Here is a 26,733-nt window from a genome sequence, read left to right as displayed (position 1 = left end):
AATTTTTATACTATGACTATTATTCTGTGTTTCAATGTCTGCAGACTGTTTATCCCCATAATTTTGGTATAACCATTAAGAGCACTTATAAATTTTACACATGGGATCAGGCTGGGCACTTTGTCTGATTAAGGGGACTTTATCACTAGCCTTCCATCCGTCCCCCCTCCCCACTGTGTGGTTAGGGATAGCTTGTTTATCCTCCACATCTATTTTGTTGGCAGACTTTTGTAGCCTCTGCCCAGTTCGTAGAGCCTTTATTAAAGTTTGTCCTCATATTAATGTAATGATGGCTCTCCGAGCCCTAATAAGGAAAGATCTATTGTGCCTACTCGTACATGTTTTTATTGCTTGCAAGACTGAACACATGACTTCAATATGACTGTTAGCCTACATGAAACCCCAATATAATTAATTGTTCAGACTGCAGGGACTGTGGCTGACGTTAAATGACTTTAGCTGTAGGCAAAGCATGATGTAAACAAGAAATTTTTATAGCCACAGTCCTCATGGTTTCTGTTTCACTAGCTTCATGGCGGGTATTACGATGTTAGCAGCCATGAGCTTTAATATATTGCCCACAGTTCTTGCACTTTTCTTTTAGTTGTTTCTCTGGCACTGTATAAGTTATCACCATATTAACTGCTAGTAGTCCATATCTTGTTAAATGCTGTGACCTCCTTCCATTCTTGTATCAGTTTTCTGGACCTAACTGTGATGAGAGCAGGATGTGATGTCACTAGTATGTGGGCGGGGCTTAGGTTCGGTGTCTGTGTCGCAGTTAGTTTAGTACAATCAACCTGACTAGATGTGTATTGTTATGCTCTGCAATAAAATAGAGTTGTACCATCATTGCTGTGTCCTGCATATGTCCTGCATCTCATGACATGGTGTCAGAAGTTCTGGACTGCGCTTCTGTTCCTGATCGATTGCAATGTCAAAGTTTACCCCACCTGAGCCTTTTGACTTTTCTCAGCCTGCAGCTTGGCCCACATGGCGTCAGCGGTTTCAGCGCTTCAGGATTGCATCCAAACTGAACAAGGAGAGTGGTGAAGTACAAGTTAATTGTCTTTTATACTCCATGGGGAAAGATGTAGAGCCAGTGTTCAATGCTTTTACTTTACAAGAAGGGGAAGAAGTTAACTTTGATATAGTTATGGATAAACTCAGTGCCAACTTTGTGCCCAAAAGAAATGTGATTCATGAGAGAGCTTGTTTTCACAAACGTAATCAGCGTGTGGGAGAATCTGTGGAGTCATTTGTGCGCAGCCTGTATGAATTAGCTGAATTCTGTGAGTTTGGTGTTGCTAAAGAAGAGCAAATCAGAGACAGAATAGTTATTGGAATTGCAGATGCTGAAGTCTCCCTGAAGCTGCAGTTAGAGCCTGATTTAACGTTAGACGGGGCTATTAGGATGGCCCGCCAGAGTGAACTGGTGAAAAAGCAAAGTGCTGATCTGAGGTCTGAGAGTATTGTGGATGAAGTGCAACAGTCTAGGAAAATTACTAGTGAAAGGCACAGTGTGAGCGGTAGATCTAAAGTACTGGTAAGGCCTAGAAGTGGATGGGCGCAACATGGCCGATGCAAACGGTGCTACCGGGCTCATGATCAGAGTGCTATATGCCTGGCCAGAGATAAAAGATGCAGAAAATGTAACAGAATGGGCCATTTTGAAGTGGTGTGTAAAACTGAATACATTAAGGAGATGCAGGTGGACAGTGACCAGGAGGGTCAGGAAGTGTCTTTTGTGGGGTCTGTTGTGGAACGGACAAGCTCAGAGGAAGATTGGAAAGTTACTTTTACTGTAATGGGAGCCAAAGTTGATTTTAAGATTGACACAGGAGCAGATATCACTGTAATGTCTTTTGCTGAATTTATGAAACTGCCTCGACAGCCCCAGCTGGCGAAGGTTACTACAAATGTCCATAGTCCTGGTGGCCGCATTGATTGTGTGGGGAAATTTCTTGCCAGCTGTGAGTACACACAGAGGAAGTTCACCATGTGGGTGCATGTGATCCGAGGTCAGTGTGTTAACAGTTTATTGAGCAGAAAAGCAGCCTGTGACTTGGGCCTCGTGGTCAGAGTGAATGAGATCTCTGAAGATATGTTTGGCGAGTTGGGCCTACTGAACTGCAAACCTGTCCGTATAGCACTTAAAAGTGACGCAGTCCCATACAGTATTTCTACTCCTCGTAGAATTCGGTTCCCGCTCATGCCTCAAGTGGAGAAAGAGCTCATGCGCATGAAGTCTATGGGGGTTATTGAAGAGGTTGTTGAAGCAACTGATTGGTGTGCCCCCATTGTTCCAGTTGCAAAGAAAAACGGAAAGGTGCGCATCTGTGTGGACCTGAAAAGGTTGAATGAGGCAGTGAAGAGGGAGAGATTTGTGCTGCCGACATTGGAAGATATAGCCCCGAAGTTGGCTGGGGCGAAGTTCTTTTCCACATTAGATGCTTCTAGCGGCTTTTGGCAGATCCCCCTGGATCCAAAGTGCCGCAAACTGACTACCTTTATCACACCGGTAGGTCGGTTCTGCTTCTGCAGACTCCCCTTTGGGATATCCTCCGCTTTCAAAGGGAAATGAGTTCTCTCCTGAGTGGCCACGTGGGCACAGCGGTCGTCATGGACGACATTCTAGTGTATGGGTCTACAGTGGAGGAGCATGATCAGCGTTTGAGTTGTGTGCTGCAGGCTATCAAAGAGTCTGGGCTGAAGCTGAATAAAGAAAAATGTCATTTTAGGAAAACTGAATTATGCTACTTTGGGCATATCATCAACGGGGATGGCATCAAGCCGGACCCCGAGAAAATTTGGGCTATTGAACAGATGAAAAGCCCTTCTGATGTACATGAGCTGAGACAGATATTGGGCCTTGTAAATTACGTGGGCAAGTTTCTTCCAGATTTATCTACAGTTTTACACCCTATCACAGAGTTGCTTAAGAAAGATGTTGCCTGGGTCTGGGGACCCTCACAGGAAAAAGCGTTCCTGCATGCCAAGTCACTGCTGGGGTCTGCCCCAGTGCTGGGGTTCTACGACCCTTCAAAGAAGACTGTGGTTAGTGCTGATGCAAGCAGTTATGGGTTGGGGGCTGCACTCCTGCAGCTGAATGACAACAAACTACAGCCCATCGCCTACTGTTCCCGCACACTGACGGCTGCGGAGTCAAAATACGCTCAAATTGAGAAAGAGTGCCTGGCTGCAGTTTGGGCCTGTGAGCGCTTTCAGCGTTATCTAGTGGGTTTGGAGAAATTTAGTCTGGAAACTGACCACAAACCGCTAGTCCCTCTAATGAATTCTTATGACATTGACAAAACACCCTTGAGATGCCAGAGACTTTTAATGAGACTGCTCGGGTTCAATGTTCAGGCAGTGCATGTACCGGGGAAACAACTGGTTGTGGCAGATACACTATCCAGGCTCCCGCTGGCTGCTGCTGAAGAATCCTCCACGGAATCGGATGTGAAAGTGTATGTTGATTCAGTTCTGGCCTCTAAGTCCATTTCTTCAAGGAAACTGGAAGAGATAAAGAAAGAGACATATTTGGACACAGATCTGCAAGAAGTTATAAGGTACATAAAAGATGGCTGGCCCGAAAGCCGGGCAGCCTGGATGTCTTTAAATGCTTACCAGCCAGAGAGGTCGCAGCTCACGGAGCTGGAGGGGTTGGTGCTGTTCCAAGACCGCATTGTAATTCCTGTCAGCATGAGGAAGGAGATGTTAAACAGGATTCACGATGGCCACTTAGGCATTACAAAGTGCAGAGAAAGGGCAGCTACAGCTGTGTGGTGGCCTGGGATCAGCTCCGACATTGCAAATCACGTGTCTAAATGTGCCTTTTGCCGGGAACGCTGGCCTACTCAGAGAAGGGAGCCCTTAATGTCTACTGCGCTGCCTGCGGGGCCGTGGCAGAAAATAGCTGCTGATTTGTGTGAACTGCACGGGAAAAAGTTTCTTGTTGTGATCGACTACTATTCCAGGTATTTGGAAATTGCACCCCTGAATGATATCACAAGTCAGGCCGTTATCATTCGCCTGAAGAGCTTGTTCGCCCGCTGGGGCATTCCAATGGAGCTGGTGAGTGATAATGGTATGCAGTTCGCTTCTACAGAGTTCAGTGCTTTCAGCAGGGAATATGATTTTGTACATTCCACGTCAAGTCCACATTATCTGCAGGCCAACGGAATGGCTGAAAGGTCAGTTCAAACAACAAAATTCATTCTAAAGCAATCTGAGCCGTACCTAGCCCTCTTGTCATACAGGGTGACGCCCATTCAAGCCACCGGGTTTAGCCCGGCACAGCTGATGCTAGGACGCCAGATTCGCACCACTTTACCCTCAGTGGGTGTCTTCAAGCCGCCTGGCCCTGTTCCTCGGGACGAAGTCCTTAGGAGGGATGAAGAGGCCAAAAAGGGTTATCGTTTCTTCTACGACAGGAGACATTCTGTCAGGCCTTTACAGGAACTGAAAGTGGGCCAAAGTGTCAGAATTAAACTGGATGATGAGAAGAAATGGAAGACGCCTGCTACGGTAGTGGGCCGCTCTCCAGAACCAAGGTCTTACACAGTCCTTACAGAGGGAGGGACGGTTACACGCCGTAACCGAAGACATCTTCAGCCTGTACCTGAGAGTCTGGAACCGGATACTTCAGTACCACCGCCGGTGGGATCCCCTGTTATAAGAGAGGTGCCTTCCCCTCAGCAAGATCACAGCGGGGATATATCTTTGCCTCCTGCAGACTCTTGTTCACCATATTCTGTATCAGAGGACAGTTCATGCAAAGTTACATCAAGCGGAAGAGTGGTGAAACTTCCGGCCCGATACAGGGACTGACTTTAGCTAGAACAGTGACCGGAAGTATGGGCAGAATAATCCCATGGTCACTGTGGACTAGGGTAGTCTACCCCGATGTCCAAGTCAGGATGTAATTTAATTGTTCATGTTTTCTAATCTATCTGTTTTTATAATGTTCAAAAACAAAAATGTTGTTGTATACCCTGTTGGTGTACCTTGTTATTTATTATATGCAAATGTATGCTTTGCCTTTGAAAAAGGGGAAGATGTGATGAGAGCAGGATGTGATGTCATTAGTATGTGGGCGGGGCTTAGGTCCGGTGTCTGTGTCGCAGTTAGTTTAGTACAATCAACCTGACTAGATGTGTATTGTTATGCTCTGCAATAAAATAGAGTTGTACCATCATTGCTGTGTCCTGCATATGTCCTGCATCTCATGACACTACCCATGGTTCTGGTTGACGTGCGAAGGAAAGTGTTAAGTACAGGCCCACTGGTGGCCTATACCACCCAAAAATCCTCTGATTGGCAGTTTAAATTCATCGGGGTCCAAAAGTGGCCTCAGCCATCCTTGAGGTAAAAAAAAGAGGGAGGTCTTGTGTTTGCTCTCCAAGCATTTTGCATGTGAGTTATTTTTTTTTAACTTGATCCTTGAACCAAATTGTAATGTATAATATTATGTATGTTATCACATATCTTTGTTTTAACCTATATTTTATGTTTCACTGAGCAAACCGAATTTTGCTTTTGTATTTGTTGGACCCTCAATAAAAACTTTAAAAAAAAAAAATAATAATCCATAGAATATCTATATCTATCTATATTCATATACACACACACACAGGGTGGAAAATATCCCTATGGTTTACTAGCCAGGGGTGAAAAGCTACTAGTCCAGAGGGAAAAAAGCCCACTAAATAATAATAATACAGATAGGGAAAAGTCAAATTTCTAACCCTGTGATTGAAAGTTGGTCTTATTAGCAAGCTTTCAATGAATGAAACTCATACTACATGTGTATGTAATACTCAAGCACAAACTGTCACACTTGGTGTTGGGTCTGGAGAATGAAACTCATACTACATGTGTATGTAATACTCAAGCACAAACTGTCACACTTGGTGTTGGGTCTGGAGAATGAAACTCATACTACATGTGTATGTAATACTCAAGCACAAACTGTCACACTTGGTGTTGGGTCTGGAGAATGAAACTCATACTACATGTGTATGTAATACTCAAGCACAAACTGTCACACTTGGTGTTGGGTCTGGAGAATGAAACTCATACTACATGTGTATGTAATACTCAAGCACAAACTGTCACACTTGGTGTTGGGTCTGGAGAATGAAACTCATACTACATGTGTATGTAATACTCAAGCACAAACTGTCACACTTGGTGTTGGGTCTGGAGAATGAAACTCATACTACATGTGTATGTAATACTCAAGCACAAACTGTCACACTTGGTGTTGGGTCTGGAGAATGAAACTCATAATACATGTGTATGTAATACTCAAGCACAAACTGTCACACTTGGTGTTGGGTCTGGAGAATGAAACTCATACTACATGTGTATGTAATACTCAAGCACAAACTTGGTGTTGGGTCTGGAGAATGAAGCTCATTTGCAGAGGCATATTCAGTTACAGGCTCAGGTTTATTGAATGGGGCTAATGTCGCCTTCTTACTTTTAGGCATAATGACAGATTAGAAATACAGGAGATGGTATCAGAGGCAGAATACTTGCAAAGCCAAGTATAAGGATAGCTTGAACACCGAATACAGCAGAGGCTGAGCAATGGCAGGTCAAAGCAGTTCAGGCAGGAAGAGGTTAAACACAGACCTTGGCAGTCCAGGCAAGCAAAGGTTAAGCACAGGCCTTGGCAGTCCAGGCAGGCAAAGGTTAAGCACAGGCCTTGGCAGTCCAGGCAGGCAGAGGTTAAGCACAGGCCTTGGCAGTCCAGGCAGGCAGAGGATAAGCACAGGCCTTGGCAGTCCAGGCAGGCAGAAGTTAAGCACAGGCCTTGGCAGTCCAGGCAGGCAGAGGATAAGCACAGGCCTTGGCAGTCCAGGCAGGCAGAGGTTAAACACAGGCCTTGGCAGTCCAGGCAGGCAGAGGTTAAACACCGGCCTTGGCAGTCCAGGCAGGCAGAAGTTAAGCACAGGTCTTGGCAGTCCAGGCAGGCAGAGGATAAGCACAGGCCTTGGCAGTCCAGGCAGGCAGAGGTTAAACACAGGCCTTGGCAGTCCAGGCAGGCAGAGGATAAGCACAGGCCTTGGCAGTCCAGGCAGGCAGAGGTTAAGCACAGGCCTTGGCAGTCCAGGCAGGCAGAGGTTAAGCACAGGCCTTGGCAGTCCAGGCAGGCAGAGGTTAAACACAGGCCTTGGCAGTCCAGGCAGGCAGAGGTTAGAAAACAGGCAAGGAAGAAAATCCAGCAGGTCTGTCCAAAATTAGGCTTCAAGGCAAAAGGATTCTTCTTCCACAAATAAAGGCACAGACTGAGAGACTCAATGTCAGGGCAATGGCTGATTAGCCAGGCAGGTTTAACTAGTCTGTTGGTAATTGCTTGTTAACAACAGCTGACAGGAGGTGGAGCCAAAGAGCTTGAGAGAAAACAGAAAATAAAAGGAAAGAATACACAACTAAAGCCTTCTGATGGCTCAGTGGAAAGTCATTGGGAATCATCATGAGAGACCAGAGTTCAAGACCTGATGGGGGCATGACACAAACCTGGTAAACTAGACCTTTTTCACAGCAGTCATTTTGACATGAAATAGTAGGACAAATACAGGTGTTATCAATTACATTAATTATGGTTCCATTCCATTTAGGTTCACGCGAGCAAAGTTCATGCTATTGCTCAAGTTTAAAGGGACACTGAACCCAAATTATTTATTTCATGATTCAGATAGAGCATGACATTTTAAGCAACTTTCTAATTTACTCCTATTATCAAATTGTATTCATTCTCTTGGTATTTTTATTTGAAATGCAAAAATGTAAGTTTAGATGCAGGCCCATTTTTGGTGAACAACCTGGGTTGTCCTTGCTGATTGGTGGATAAATTCATCCACCAATAAAAATGTTATTCATCCACCAATAACAAAGTGCTGTCCAGAGTTCTGAATTTAAAAAAAAAAGCTTAGATGTCTTCTTTTTCAAATAAAGATACCAAGAGAACGAAGAAAAATTGATACTAGGAGTAAATTAGAACATTGCTTAAAATTGCATGCTCTATCTGAATCACAAAAGAAAAAAATTGGGTTCAGTGTCCCTTTAAAGGGACACTGAACCCACATTTTTTCTTTCATGATTCAGTTAGAGCATGCAATTTTAAGCAACGTTCTAATTTACTTCTATTATCAATTTTTCTTAGTTTTCTTGCTATCTTTCGGCTAGATTATGAGTTGTGCATTAGGGTAAAAAAGCAACGTTAAGAGGTCCTAACGCTGCTTTTTTACGCACGTTGGTATTACGAGTCTTGAAGGTTTAGGTGTACCGCACACTTCTTTGGCCTTACCGCAAAACAACTTACGTAAACTTCGTAAAGTCTTTTTTCTATGGGACTTCCATAGCGCCGGTATTACAAGTCTGTCCTGGGAGGCCAAAAAGTGAGCGGTACACCCTACCCTGTCAAGATCCCTAACGCATTTAAAAGTCAGTAGTTAAGAGTTTTATGGTACAACACCGTAACATAAAACTCATAACTAAAGTGCTAAAAAGTAAACTAACACCCATAAACTACCTATTAACCTCTAAACCGAGGCCCTCCCGCATCGCAAACACTATAATAAAATTTTTAACCCCTAATCTGCCGCTCCGGACACCTCCGCCACCTACATTATATTTATGAACCCCTAATCTGCTGCCCCAAAATCGCTGACACTTACATACTATTTATTAAACCCTAATCTGCTGACCCAATGTTGCCGCAACCTACCTACAATTATTAAACCCTAATCTGCCGCCCCCAATGTCGCCGCCACTATAATAAACATATTAACCCCTAAACTGCCGCACTCCCACCTCCCAAACATTAGTTAAATATTATTACCCCCTTCCCTAACATCGCCGCCACCTACCTACATTTATTAACCCCTAATCTGCCGCCCCCAACATCGCCGCCACTATACTAAATGTATTAACCCCTAAATCTAAGTCTAACCCTAACCCTAACACCCCCTAACTTAAATATAATGTAAATAAGTCTAAATAAAATTACTATCATTAACTAAATTATTCCTATTTAAAACTAAATACTTACCTATAAAATAAACTCTAAGCTAGCTACAACATAACTAATAGTTACATTGTAGCTAGCTTAGGGTTTATTTTTATTTTACAGGCAAGTTTGTATTTATTTTAACTAGGTAGAATAGTTATTAAATAGTTATTAACTATTTAATAACTACCTAGCTAAAATAAATACAAAAGTACCTGTAAAATAAAACCTAACCTAAGTTACACTAACACCTAACACTACACTATAATTAAATAAATTAACTAAAACTAAATTAAATACAATTACCTAAATTAAATTAGCTAAAGTACAAAACAAACACTAAATTACAGAAAATAAAAAAACAAATTACAAGATATTTAAACTAATTACACCTAATCTAATAGCCCTATCAAAATAAAAAAAGCACCCCCAAAATAAAAATAACCCTAGCCTAAACTAAACTACCAATAGCCCTTAAAAGGGCCTTTTGCGGGCATTGCCCCAAAGTAATCAGCTCTTTTACCTTTAAAAGAGTCAGCCAATCAGCCAATAGAATGCAAGCTCAATCTGATTGGCTGATTGGATCAGCCAATCGGATTGAACTTGAATCTGATTGGCTGATTCTATCAGCCAATCAGAATTTTCCTACCTTAATTCCGATTGACTGATAGAATCCTATCAGCCAATCGGAATTCGAGGGACGCCATCTTGGATGACGTCCCTTAAAGGAACCTTCATTCTGTGTTAGGACGTCGGAAGAAGAGGATGGATCCGCGCCGGAGGTCTTGAAGATGGAGCCGCTCGTCGTCGGATGGAAGAAGATAGAAGATGCCGCTTGGATGAAGATGTCTACCGGTCCGGATCTCCTCTTCTGCCCGGATAGGTTGAAGACAAGTTTGTATTTATTTTAACTATGTAGAATAGTTATTAAATAGTTATTAACTATTTATTAACTACCTAGCTAAAATAAATACAAAAGTACCTGTAAAATAAAACCTAACCTAAGTTATACTAACACCTAACACTACACTATAATTAAATAAATTAACTAAAACTAAATTAAATACAATTACCTAAATTAAATTAGCTAAAGTACAAAACAAACAAACACTAAATTACAGAAAATAAAAAACAAATTACAAGATATTTAAACTAATTACACCTAATCTAATAGCCCTATCAAAATAAAAAAAGCACCCCCAAAATAAAAATAACCCTAGCCTAAACTAAACTACCAATAGCCCTTAAAAGGGCCTTTTGCGGGCATTGCCCCAAAGTAATCAGCTCTTTTACCTTTAAAAGAGTCAGCCGATCAGCCAATAGAATGCAAGCTCAATCTGATTGGCTGATTGGATCAGCCAATCGGATTGAACTTGAATCTGATCGGCTGATTCCATCAGCCAATCAGAATTTTCCTACCTTAATTCCGATTGGCTGATAGAATCCAATCAGCCAATCGGAATTCGAGGGATGCCATCTTGGATGTCGTCCCTTAAAGGAACCTTCATTCTGTGTTAGGACGTCGGAAGAAGAGGATGGATCCGCGCCGGAGGTCTTGAAGATGGAGCCGCTCGTTGTCGGATGGAAGAAGATAGAAGATGCCGCTTGGATGAAGATGTCTACCGGTCCGGATCTCCTCTTCTGCCCGGATAGGATGAAGACTTCTGCCCAATGATGGACCGCTTCAGCCGGATCATGGACATCTTCAGCCCCGCTTGGGCTTGGATGAAGACTTCAGAGCCTGGACCGATCGGTGATACCCGGCATGGTGAAGATAAGGTAGGAAGATCTTCAGGGGCTTAGTGTTAGGTTTATTTAAGGGGGGTTTGGGTTAGATTAGGGGTATGTGGGTGGTGGGTTGTAATGTTGGGGGGGTATTGTATGTTTTTTTTTACAGGCAAAAGAGCTGAATTCTTTGGGACATGCCCCGCAAAATGCCCTTTTAAGGGCTGGTAAGGTAAAAGAGCTTTTCTATTTGTATTTTAGAATAGGGTAGGGCATTTTTTTATTTTGGGGGCTTTGTTATTTTATTAGGGGGCTTAGAGTAGGTGTAATTAGCTTAAAATTGTTGTAATATTTTTATAATGTTTGTAAATATTTTTTTATTGTTTGTAACTTAGTTCTTTTTTATTTTTTGTACTTTAGTTAGTTTATTTAATTGTATTTATTTGTAGGTATTGTATTTAATTAATTTATTGATAGTGTAGTGTTAGGTTTAATTGTAGATAATTGTAGGTATTTTATTTAATTAATTTATTTAAGGTGTAGTGTTAGGTTTAATTGTAACTTAGGTTAGGATTCATTTTACAGGTAATTTTGTAATTATTTTAACTAGGTAACTATTAAATAGTTATTAACTATTTAATGGCTATTGTACCTGGTTAAAATAAATACAAAGTTGCCTGTAAAATAAATATTAATCCTAAAATAGCTACAATATAATTATAATTTATATTGTAGCTATGTTAGGATTTATTTTACAGGTAAGTATCTAGCTTTAAATAGGCGATGTGGGGGGACCTCTGTTTAGGGGTATATAGGTAGTTTATGGGTGTTAGTGTACTTTAGAGCACAGTAGTTAAGAGCTTTATGAACCGGCGTTAGCCCCGAAAGCTCTTAACTCCTGGCTTTTTGCTGCGGCTGGAGTTTTGTCGTTAGATTTCTAACGCTCACTTCAGCCACGTCTCTAAATACCGGTGTTAGAAAGATCCCATTGAAAAGATAGGATACACAATTGACGTAAAGGGGATCTGCGGTATAGAAAAGTCGCGGCTGGAAAGTGAGCGTTAGACCCTTACCTACACGACTCTAAATACCAGCGGTAGCCCAAAACCAGCGTTAGGAGCCTCTAACGCTGGTTTTGACGGCTAATGCCAAACTCTAAATCTAGCCGTATGTGTGTGATGACCATTGATATACAGGTTACTCACATGGAACACCTATATATTCCATATGTATGCGATGACCATTGTTATACAGGTTACTCACATGGAACACCTATATATCCCCTATGTGTGTGATGATCATTGTTATACAGGTTACTCACATGAAACACCTATATATCCCCTATGTGTGTGATGACCATTGTTATACAGGTTACTCACAAGGAACACGTATATATTCGCTATGTGTGTGATGACCATTGTTATACAGGTTACTCACATGGAACACCTATATATCCCCTATGTGTGTGATGACCATTGTTATACAGGTTACTCACATGGAACACCTATATATTCCCTATGTATGCAATGATCATTGTTATACAGGTTACTCATATGGAACACCTATATATCCCCTATGTGTGTGATGACCATTGTTATACAGGTTACTCACATGGAACACCTATATATTTGCTATGTATGCGATGACCATTGTTATACAGGTTACTCACATGAAACACCTATATATTCCCTATGTGTGTGATGATCATTGTTATATAGGTTACTCACATGTAACACGTATATATTCGATATGTGTGTGATGACCATTGTTATACAGGTTACTCACATAGAACATCTATATATTCCCTATGTGTGTGATGACCATTGTTATACAGGTTACTCACATGGAACAACTATATATTCCCTATGTGTGTGATGACCATTGTTATACAGGTTACTCACATGGAACATGTATTTATTCGCTATGTGTGTGATGACCATTGTTATACAGGTTACTCACATGGAACACCTATATATTCCCTATGTGTGTGATGACCATTGTTACACAGGTTACTCACATGAAACATCTATATATTCGCTATGTGTGCGATGACCATTGTTATACAGGTTACTCACATGGAACACCTATATATCCCCTATGTGTGTGATGACCATTGTTTTACAGGTTACTCACATGGAACACCTATGTATCCCCTATGTGTGTGATGACCATTGTTTTACAGGTTACTCACATGGAACACCTATATATCCCCTATGTGTGCGATGACCATTGTTATATAGGTTACTCACATGGAACACCTATATATCCCCTATGTGTGTGATGACCATTGTTGTACAGGTTACACACATGGAACACCTATATATTCCCTATGTGTGTGATGACCATTGTTATACAGGTTACTCACATGGAACACCTATATATTCCCTATGTGTGTGATGACGTTTGTTATACAGGTTACTCACATGGAACACGTATATATTTGCTATGTGTGTGATGACCATTGTTATATAGGTTTCTCACATGGAACACCTATATATTCGCTAAATGTGTGATGACCATTGTTATACAGGTTACTCAAATGAAACACCTATATATTCGTTATGTGTGTGATGACCATTGTTATACAGGTTACTCACATGAAACACCTATATATCCCCTATGTGTGTGATGACCATTGTTATACAGGTTGCTCACATGAAACACCTATATATCCCCTATGTGTGTGATGACCATTGTTATATAGGTTACTCACATGGAACACGTATATATTCACTATGTGTGTGATGACCATTGTTATATAGGTTTCTCACATGGAACACCTATATATTCCCTATGTGTGTGATGACCATTGTTATGCAGGTTACTCACATGAAACACCTATATATTCCCTATGTGTGTGATGACCATTGTTATACAGGTTAATCACATGGAACACCTATATATCGCCTATGTGTGTGATGACCATTGTTATACAGGTTACTCACATGAAACACCTATATATTCGCTATGTGTGTGATGACCATTGTTATACAGGTTACTCACATGGAACACCTATATATTCCCTATGTGTGTGATGACCATTGTTATACAGGTTACACACATGGAACACCTATATATTCCCTATGTGTGTGATGACCATTGTTATACAGGTTACTCACATGTAACACCTATATATTCCCTATGTGTGTGATGACCATTGTTATACAGGTTACTCACATGGAACACGTATATATTCGCTATGTGTGCGATGACCATTGTTATACAGGTTACTCACATGGAACATCTATATATTCCCTATGTGTGTGATGACCATTGTTATACAGGTTACTCCCATGAAACACCTATATATTCGCTATTTGTGCGATGACCATTGCTTTACTGGTTACTCACATGGAACACCTATATATCCCCTATGTGTGTGATGACCATTGTTTTACAGGTTACTCACATGGAACACCTATATATCCCCTATATGTGTGATGACAATTGTTATACAGATTACTCACATGAAACACCTATATATTCGCTATATGTGTGATGACCATTGTTATACAGGTTACTCACATGAAACACCTATATATTCGCTATGTATTTGATGACCATTGTTATACAGGTTACTCACATGAAACACCTATATATCCCCTATGTGCGTGATGACCATTGTTATATAGGTTACTCACATGAAACACCTATATATCCCCTATGTGTGTGATGACCATTGTTATATAGGTTACTCACATGGAACACGTATATATTCGCTATGTGTGTGATGACCATTGTTATATAGGTTACTCACATGGAACACCTATATATTCCCTATGTGTGTGATGACCATTGTTATACAGTTTACTCACATGGAACACCTATATATTCCCTATGTATGCGATGATCATTGTTATACAGATTACTCACATGGAACACCTATATATCCCCTATGTGTGTGATGATCATTGTTATATAGGTTACTTACATGGAACACCTATATATTTGCTATGTATGTGATGACCATTGTTGTACAGGTTACTCACATGAAACACCTATATATTCCCTATGTGTGTGATGATCATTGTTATATAGCTTACTCACATGGAACACGTATATATTCGCTATGTGTGTGATGACCATTGTTATACAGGTTACTCACATGGAACACATATATATTCGCTATGTGTGTGTTGACCATTGTTATACAGGTTACTCACATGGAACACCTATATATTCCCTATGTGTGTGATGACCATTGTTATACCGGTTACTCACATGGAACACCTACTGTATATATTCCCTATGTGTGTGATGATCATTGTTATATAGGTTACTCACATGGAACACCTATATATTCCCTATGTATGTGTTGACCATTGTTATACAGGTTACTCACATGAAACACCTATATATTCCCTAAGTGTTTGATGACCATTGTTATATAGGTTACTCACATGGAACACCTATATATTTCCTATGTGTGTGATGACCATTGTTATACAGGTTACTCACATGGAACACCTATATATTTGCTATGTATTCGATGACCATTGTTATACAAGTTTCTCACATGAAACACCTATATATTCACCATGTGTGTGGTGACCATTGTTATACAGGTTACTCACATGAAACACCTATATATTCCCTATGTGTGTGATGACCATTGTTATATAGGTTACTCACATGGAACACCTATATATTCCCTATGTGTGTGATGACCATTGTTATATAGGTTACACACATGAAACACCTATATATTCCCTATGTGTGTGATGACCATTGTTATATAGGTTACTCACATGGAACACCTATATATCCCCTATGTGTGTGATGACCATTGTTATACAGGTTACTCACATGGAACACCTATATATTGGAGGAGGGCTGCGGTTTAGGGGTTAATAGGTATTTTATGGGTGTCAGTGTACTTTGTAACACTTAAGTTATGAGTTTTTGTTACACAAAATTTATAACTACTGCTCTCAGATGGCGGTATGGATCATATCGGTATAGGCTGTAATGCAAGCATTTTAGCCTTACCACACAACTTGTAATACCGGCGCTATAAAAAAACACACACTGACATTGCGGAACTGACACTGCATTACAGACGACAATGCTTGCAGTATAGCTATACCGATACAAATCCCAATAGTGCGTTCCTGCTTTTACGCTGAAGTTGCCAATTTTTCAGCGTTAAAAGCCACAACACAAAACTCATAATCTAGGTGTATGTGATCATTGTTATATAGGTTACTCACATGGAACACCTATATATTCCCTATGTGTGTTATGGCCAATGTTCTACAGGTTACTCACATGAAACACTTATATATTCCCTATGTGTGTGATGACCATTGTTTTACAGGTTACTCACATGGAACACCTATATATCCCCTATGTGTGTGATGACCATTGTTATACAGGTTACTCACATGGAACATCTATATATTCCCTATGTGTTTGATGACCATTGTTATACAGGTTACTCACATGGAACACCTATATATTCCCTATGTATGCGATGATCATTGTTATACAGGTTACTCATATGGAACACCTATATATCCCCTATGTATGCGATGACCATTGTTATATAGGTTACTCACATGGGTTACCTATATGTCCCCTATATGTGTGATGACAATTGTTATACAGGTTACTCACATGAAACACCAATATATTCGCTATGTATTTGATGACCATTGTTATACAGGTTACTCACATGAAACATCTATATATCCCCTATGTGTGTGATGACCATTGTTATATAGGTTACTCACATGAAACACCTAGATATCCCCTATGTGTGTGATGACCATTGTTATATAGGTTACTCACATGGAACACGTATATATTCGCTATGTGTGTGATGACCATTGTTATATAGGTTACTCACATGGAACACCTATATATTCCCTATGTGTGTGATGACCATTGTTATACAGGTTACTCACATGGAACACCTATATATTCCCTATGTATGCGATGATCATTGTTATACAGATTACTCACATGGAACACCTATATATCCCCTATGTGTGTGATGATCATTGTTATATAGGTTACTTACATGGAACACCTATATATTTGCTATGTATGTGATGACCATTGTTGTACAGGTTACTCACATGAAACACCTATATATTCCCTATGTGTGTGATGATCATTGTTATATAGCTTACTCACATGGAACACGTATATATTCGCTATGTGTGTGATGACCATTGTTATACAGGTTACTCACATGGAACACATATATATTCGCTATGTGTGTGTTGACCATTGTTATACAGGTTACTCACATGGAACACCTATATATTCCCTATGTGTGTGATGACCATTGTTATACCGGTTACTCACATGGAACACCTACTGTATATATTCCCTATGTGTGTGATGATCATTGTTATATAGGTTACTCACATGGAACACCTATATATTCCCTATGTATGTGTTGACCATTGTTATACAGGTTACTCACATGAAACACCTATATATTCCCTAAGTGTTTGATGACCATTGTTATATAGGTTACTCACATGGAACACCTATATATTTCCTATGTGTGTGATGACCATTGTTATACAGGTTACTCACATGGAACACCTATATATTTGCTATGTATTCGATGACCATTGTTATACAAGTTTCTCACATGAAACACCTATATATTCACCATGTGTGTGGTGACCATTGTTATACAGGTTACTCACATGAAACACCTATATATTCCCTATGTGTGTGATGACCATTGTTATATAGGTTACTCACATGGAACACCTATATATTCCCTATGTGTGTGATGACCATTGTTATATAGGTTACACACATGAAACACCTATATATTCCCTATGTGTGTGATGACCATTGTTATATAGGTTACTCACATGGAACACCTATATATCCCCTATGTGTGTGATGACCATTGTTATACAGGTTACTCACATGGAACACCTATATATTGGAGGAGGGCTGCGGTTTAGGGGTTAATAGGTATTTTATGGGTGTCAGTGTACTTTGTAACACTTAAGTTATGAGTTTTTGTTACACAAAATTTATAACTACTGCTCTCAGATGGCGGTATGGATCATATCGGTATAGGCTGTAATGCAAGCATTTTAGCCTTACCACACAACTTGTAATACCGGCGCTATAAAAAAACACACACTGACATTGCGGAACTGACACTGCATTACAGACGACAATGCTTGCAGTATAGCTATACCGATACAAATCCCAATAGTGCGTTCCTGCTTTTACGCTGAAGTTGCCAATTTTTCAGCGTTAAAAGCCACAACACAAAACTCATAATCTAGGTGTATGTGATCATTGTTATATAGGTTACTCACATGGAACACCTATATATTCCCTATGTGTGTTATGGCCAATGTTCTACAGGTTACTCACATGAAACACTTATATATTCCCTATGTGTGTGATGACCATTGTTTTACAGGTTACTCACATGGAACACCTATATATCCCCTATGTGTGTGATGACCATTGTTATACAGGTTACTCACATGGAACATCTATATATTCCCTATGTGTTTGATGACCATTGTTATACAGGTTACTCACATGGAACACCTATATATTCCCTATGTATGCGATGATCATTGTTATACAGGTTACTCATATGGAACACCTATATATCCCCTATGTGTTTGATGATCATTGTTATATAGGTTACTCACATGGAACACCTATATATTTGCTATGTATGTGATGACCATTGTTGTACAGGTTACTCACGTGAAACCTCTATATATTCCCTATGTGTGTGATGATCATTGTTATATAGCTTACTCACATGGAACAGGTATATATTCGCTATGTGTGTGATGACCATTGTTATGCAGGTTACTCACATGGAACACGTATATATTCGCTATGTGTGTGATGACCATTGTTATACAGGTTACTCACATGGAACACCTATATATTCCCTATGTGTGTGATGACCATTGTTATACCGGTTACTCACATGGAACATCTACTGTATATATACCCTATGTGTGTGATGACCATTGTTATACAGGTTACTCACATGAAACACCTATATATTCCCTAAGTGTTTGATGACTATTGTTATATAGGTTACTCACATGGAACACCTATATATTTCCTATGTGTATGATGACCATTGTTATACAGGTTACTCACATGGAACACCTATATATTTGCTATGTATGCAATGACCATTGTTATACAAGTTTCTCACATGAAACACCTATATATTCCCTATGTGTGTGGTGACCATTGTTATACAGGTTACTCACATGAAACACCTATATATTCCCTAAGTGTGTGATGACCATTGTTATATAGGTTACTCACATGGAACACCTATATATTCCCTATGTGTGTGATGCCCATTGTTATACAGGTTACTATCATGGAACACGTATATGTCCCCTATGTGTGTGATGACCATTGTTATATAGGTTACTCACATGAAACACCTATATATCCTCTACGTGTGTGATGACCATTGTTATATAGGTTACACACATGAAACTCATATATTCCCTATGTGTGTGATGACCATTGTTATATAGGTTACTCACATGGAACACCTATATATTCCCTATGTGTGTGATGCCCATTGTTATACAGGTTACTCACATGGAACACATATATATTTTCAATGTATGCGATGACCATTGTTATACAAGTTTCTCACATGAAACACCTATATATTCCCTAGGTGTGTGGTGATCATTGTTATATAGGTTACTCACATGGAACACCTATATATTCCTTATGTGTGTGATGACCATTGTTATACAGGTTATTATCATGGAACACGTATATGTCCCCTATGTGTGTGATGACCATTGTTATACAGGTTACTCACATGAAACACCTATATATCCTCTACGTGTGTGATGACCATTGTTATATAGGTTACACACATGAAACACCTATATATTCCCTATGTGTGTGATGACCATTGTTATATAGGTTACTCACATGGAACACCTATATATCCCCTTTGTGTGTGATGACCATTGTTATACAAGTTACTCACATGGAACACCTATATATTGGAGGAGGGCTGCGGTTTAGGGGTTAATAGGTATTTTATGGGTGTCAGTGTACTTTGTAACAATTAAGTTATGAGTTTTTGTTACACAAAATTTATAACTAATGCTCTCAGATGGCGGTATGGATCATATCGGTATAGGCTGTAATGCAAGCATTTTAGCCTTACCACACAACTTGTAATACCGGCGCTATAAAAAAACACACACTGACACTGCGGAACTGACACTGCATTACAGACGACAATGCTTGCAGTATAGCTATACCGACACAAATCCCAATAGTGCGTTCCTGCTTTTACGCTGAAGTTGCCAATTTTTCAGCGTTAAAAGCCACAACACAAAACTCATAATCTAAGTGTATGTGATCATTGTTATATAGGTTACTCACATGGAACACCTATATATTCCCTATGTGTGTGATGGCCAATGTTCTACAGGTTACTCACATGAAACACCTATATATTCCCTATGTGTGTGATGACCATTGTTTTACAGGTTACTCACATGGAACACCTATATATCCCCTATGTGTGTGATGACCATTTTTATACAGGTTACTCACATGAAACACCTATATATTCCCTATGTGTGTGATGACCATTGTTATACAGGTTACTCACATGGAACATCTATATATTCCCTATTTGTTTGATGACCATTGTTATACAGGTTACTCACATGGAACATCTATATATTCGCTATTTGTGTGATGACCATTGTTATACAGGTTACTCACATGGAACATCTATATATTCCGCTATGTGTGTGATGACCATTTTTATACAGGTTACTCACATGGAACATCTATATATTCGCTATGTGTGTGATAACCATTGTTATACAGGTTACTCACATGGAACACCTATATATTCACTATGTGTGTGATGACCACTGTTACACAGGTTACTCACATGGAACACCTATATATCCCCTATGTGTGTGATGACCATTGTTATTAAGGTTACTCACATGAAAAACCTATATATCCCCTATGTGCGTGATGACCATTGTTATATAGGTTACTCACATGAAACAACTATATATTCCCTATGTGTGTGATGACCATTGTTATATAGGTTACTCACATGGAACACCTATTTATTCTCTATGTGTGTGATGACCATTGTTATATAGGTTATTCACATGGAATACCTATATATCCCCTATGTGTGTGATGACCATTGTTATACAGGTTACTCACATGGAACACCTATATATTCGCTATGTGTGTGATGACCATTGTTATACAGGTTACTCACATGGAACACCTATATATCCCCTATGTGTGTGATGACCATTGTTATATAGGTTACTCACATGAAACACCTATATATCCCCTATGTGTGTGATGACCATTGTTATATAGGTTACTCACATGGAACACCTATATATTCACTATGTGTGTGATGACCACTGTTACACAGGTTACTCACATGGAACACCTATATATCCCCTATGTGTGTGATGACCATTGTTATTAAGGTTGCTCACATGAAAAACCTATATATCCCCTATGTGCGTGATGACCATTGTTATATAGGTTACTCACATGAAACACCTATATATTCCCTATGTGTGTGATGACCATTGTTATATAGGTTACTCACATGGAACACCTATTTATTCCCTATGTGTGTTATGACCATTGTTATATAGGTTACTCACATGGAACACCTATATATCCCCTATGTGTGTGATGACCATTGTTTTACAGGTTACTCACATGGAACACCTATATATTCGCTATGTGTGTGATGACCATTGTTATACAGGTTACTCACATGGAACACCTATATATCCCCTATATGTGTGATGACCATTGTTATATAGGTTACTCACATGAAACACCTATATATCCCCTATGTGTGTGATGACCATTGTTATATAGGTTACTCACATGAAACACCTATATATTCCCTATGTGTGTGATGACCATTGTTTTACAGGTTACTCACATGGAACACCTATATATCCCCTATGTGTGTGATGACCATTGTTATACAGGTTACTCACATGAAACACCTGTATATTCCCTATGTGTGTGATGACCATTGTTATACAGGTTACTCACATGGAACATCTATATATTCGCTATGTGTGTGATGACAATTGTTATACAGGTTACTCACATGGAACACCTATATATCCCCTATGTGTTTGGTGACCATTGTTATACAGGTTACTCACATGGAACATCTATATATTTGATATGTGTTTGATGACCATTGTTATACAGGTTGCTCACATGGAACATCTATATATTCCCTATGTGTTTGATGACCATTGTTATACAGGTTACTCACATGAAACATCTATATATTCGATATGTGTGTGATGACCATTGTTATACAGGTTACTCACATGGAACATCTATATATTCGCTATGTGTGTGATGACCATTGTTATATAGGTTACTCACATGTAACACCTATATATTCACTATGTGTTTGATGACCATTGTTATACAGGTTACTCACATTGAACACCGATATATCCCCTATGTGTGTGATGACCATTGTTATACAGGTTACTCACATGGAACACCTATATATTCGCTATGTGTGTGATGACCATTGTTACACAGGTTACTCACATGGAACACCTATATATCCTCTATGTGTGTGATGACCATTGTTATTAAGGTTACTCACATGAAACACCTATATATCCTCTATGTGTGTGATGACCATTGTTATATAGGTTACTCACATGAAACACCTATATATTCCCTATGAGTGTGATGACCATTGTTATATAGGTTATTCACATGGAACACCTATTTATTCCCTATGTGTGTGATGACCATTGTTATATAGGCTACTCACATGGAACACCTATATATCCCCTATGTGTGTGATGACCATTGTTATACAGGTTACTCACATGGAACACCTATATATTCGCTATGTGTGTGATGACCATTGTTATACAGGTTACTCACATGGAACACCAATATATCCCCTATGTGTGTGATGACCATTGTTATATAGGTTACTCACTTGAAACACCTATATATCCCCTATGTGTGTGATGACCATTGTTATATAGGTTACTCACATGGAACACCTATTTATTCTCTATGTGTGTAATGACCATTGTTATATAGGTTACTCACATGGAACACCTATATATCCCCTATATGTGTGATGACCATAGTTTTACAGGTTACTCACAAGGAACACCTATATATTCGCTATGTGTGTGATGACCATTGTTATACAGGTTACTCACATGGAACACCTATATATCCCCTATGTGTGTGATGACCATTGTTATATAGGTTATTCACATGAAACACCTATATATCCCCTATGTGTGTGATGATCATTGTTATATAGGTTACTCACATGAAACACCTATATATTCCCTATGTGTGTGATGACCATTGTTATATAGGTTACTCACATGGAACAACTATTTATTCCCTATTTGTGCGATGACCATTGTTATACAGGTTACTAACATGGAACACCTATATATCCCCTATGTGTATGATGACCATTGTTTTACAGGTTACTCACATGGAAAACCAATATATATCCCCTATGTGTGTGATGACCATTGTTATATAGGTTACTCCCATGGAACACCTATATATCCCCTATGTGTGTGATGACCATTGTTATACAGGTTACTCACATGAAACACCTATATATTCGCTATGTGTGTGATGACCATTGTTATACAGGTTACTCACATGAAAACCTATATATCCCCTATGTGTGTGATGACCATTGTTATACAGGTTACTCACATGAAAACCTATATATCCCCTATGTGTGTGATGACCATTGTTATATTGGTTACTCACATGAAACACCTATCTATCCCCTATGTGTGTGATGACCATTGTTATATAGGTTACTCACATGGAACTCGTATATATTTGCTATGTGTGTGATGACCATTGTTATATAGGTTACTCACATGGAACACCTCTATGTTCCCTATGTGTGTGATGACCATTATTATACAGGTTACTCACATGGAACACCTATATATTCCTTATGTATGCAATGATCATTGTTATACAGGTTACTCACATGGAACACCTATATATCCCCTATGTGTGTGATGATCATTGTTATATAGGTTACTCACATGGAACACCTATATATTTGCTATGCATATGATGACCATTGTTGTACAGGTTACTCACATGAAACACCTATATATTCCCTATGTGTGTGATGATCATTGTTATATAGGTTACTCACATGGATCACGTATATATTCGCTATGTGTGTGATGACCATTGTTATGCAGGTTACTCACATGGAACACCTATATATTCCCTATGTGTGTGATGACGATTGTTATACCGGTTACTCACATAGAACACCTATATATTCCCTATGTGTGTGATGATCATTGTTATATAGGTTACTCACATGGAACACGTATATATTCGCTATGTGTGTGATGACCATTGTTATACAGGATACTCACATGAAACACCTATATATTCCCTATGTGTGTGATGACCATTGTTACACAGGTTACTCACATGAAACATCTATATATTGACTATGTGTGTGATGACCATTGTTATACAGGTTACTCACATGGAACACCTATATATTCCCTATGTATGCGATGATCATAGTTATACAGGTTACTCACATGGAACACCTATATATTCACTATGTGTGTGATAACCTTTGTTATACAGGTTACTCACATGGAACACCTATATATTTCCTATGTATGCGATGATCATTGTTATACAGGTTACTCACATGGAACACCTATATATTCCCTGTGTGTGTGATGATCATTGTTATATAGGTTACTCACATGGAACACCTATATATTTGCTATGTATGCGATGACCATTGTTATACAGGTTACTCACATGAAACACCTATATATTCCCTATGTGTGTGATGATCATTGTTATATAGGCTACTCATATGGAACACCAATATATTCGCTATGTGTGTGATGACCACTGTTATACAGGTTACTCACATTAAACACCTACATATTCCCTATGTGTGTGATGACCATTGTTATACAGTTTACTCACATGGAACACCTATATATTCCCTATGTGTGTGATGACCATTGTTATACAGGTTACTCACATGGAACACCTATATATCCCCTTTGTGTGTGATGTCCATTGTTATACAGGTTACTCACATGGAACACCTATATATTTGCTATGTATGCGATGACCATTGTTATACAGGTTACTCACATGAAACACCTATATATTCCCTATGTGTGTGGTGACCATTGTTATATAGGTTACTCACATGGAACACCTATATATTCCCTATGTGTGTGATGACCATTGTTAAACAGGTTACTCACATGGAACACCTATATATTCCCTATGTGTGTGATGACCATTGTTATATAGGTTACTCACATGAAACACCTATATATTCCCTATGTGTGTGATGACCATTGTTATATAGGTTATTCACATGGAACACCTATTTATTCCCTATGTGTGTGATGACCATTGTTATTAAGGTTACTCACATGAAACACCTATATATCCTCTATGTGTGTGATGACCATTGTTATATAGGTTACTCACATGAAACACCTATATATTCCCTATGAGTGTGATGACCATTGTTATATAGGTTATTCACATGGAACACCTATTTATTCCCTATGTGTGTGATGACCATTGTTATATAGGCTACTCACATGGAACACCTATATATCCCCTATGTGTGTGATGACCATTGTTATACAGGTTACTCACATGGAACACCTATATATTCGCTATGTGTGTGATGACCATTGTTATACAGGTTACTCACATGGAACACCAATATATCCCCTATGTGTGTGATGACCATTGTTATATAGGTTACTCACTTGAAACACCTATATATCCCCTATGTGTGTGATGACCATTGTTATATAGGTTACTCACATGGAACACCTATTTATTCTCTATGTGTGTAATGACCATTGTTATATAGGTTACTCACATGGAACACCTATATATCCCCTATATGTGTGATGACCATAGTTTTACAGGTTACTCACAAGGAACACCTATATATTCGCTATGTGTGTGATGACCATTGTTATACAGGTTACTCACATGGAACACCTATATATCCCCTATGTGTGTGATGACCATTGTTATATAGGTTATTCACATGAAACACCTATATATCCCCTATGTGTGTGATGATCATTGTTATATAGGTTACTCACATGAAACACCTATATATTCCCTATGTGTGTGATGACCATTGTTATATAGGTTACTCACATGGAACAACTATTTATTCCCTATTTGTGCGATGACCATTGTTATACAGGTTACTAACATGGAACACCTATATATCCCCTATGTGTATGATGACCATTGTTTTACAGGTTACTCACATGGAAAACCAATATATATCCCCTATGTGTGTGATGACCATTGTTATATAGGTTACTCCCATGGAACACCTATATATCCCCTATGTGTGTGATGACCATTGTTATACAGGTTACTCACATGAAACACCTATATATTCGCTATGTGTGTGATGACCATTGTTATACAGGTTACTCACATGAAAACCTATATATCCCCTATGTGTGTGATGACCATTGTTATACAGGTTACTCACATGAAAACCTATATATCCCCTATGTGTGTGATGACCATTGTTATATTGGTTACTCACATGAAACACCTATCTATCCCCTATGTGTGTGATGACCATTGTTATATAGGTTACTCACATGGAACTCGTATATATTTGCTATGTGTGTGATGACCATTGTTATATAGGTTACTCACATGGAACACCTCTATGTTCCCTATGTGTGTGATGACCATTATTATACAGGTTACTCACATGGAACACCTATATATTCCTTATGTATGCAATGATCATTGTTATACAGGTTACTCACATGGAACACCTATATATCCCCTATGTGTGTGATGATCATTGTTATATAGGTTACTCACATGGAACACCTATATATTTGCTATGCATATGATGACCATTG

This window comes from Bombina bombina, chromosome 6 (assembly GCF_027579735.1).
Source record: "Bombina bombina isolate aBomBom1 chromosome 6, aBomBom1.pri, whole genome shotgun sequence".
NCBI lineage: Eukaryota > Metazoa > Chordata > Amphibia > Anura > Bombinatoridae > Bombina > Bombina bombina.
The sequence above is the reverse complement of the archived record's forward strand: the minus strand, read 5'-3'. Positions refer to the sequence as shown.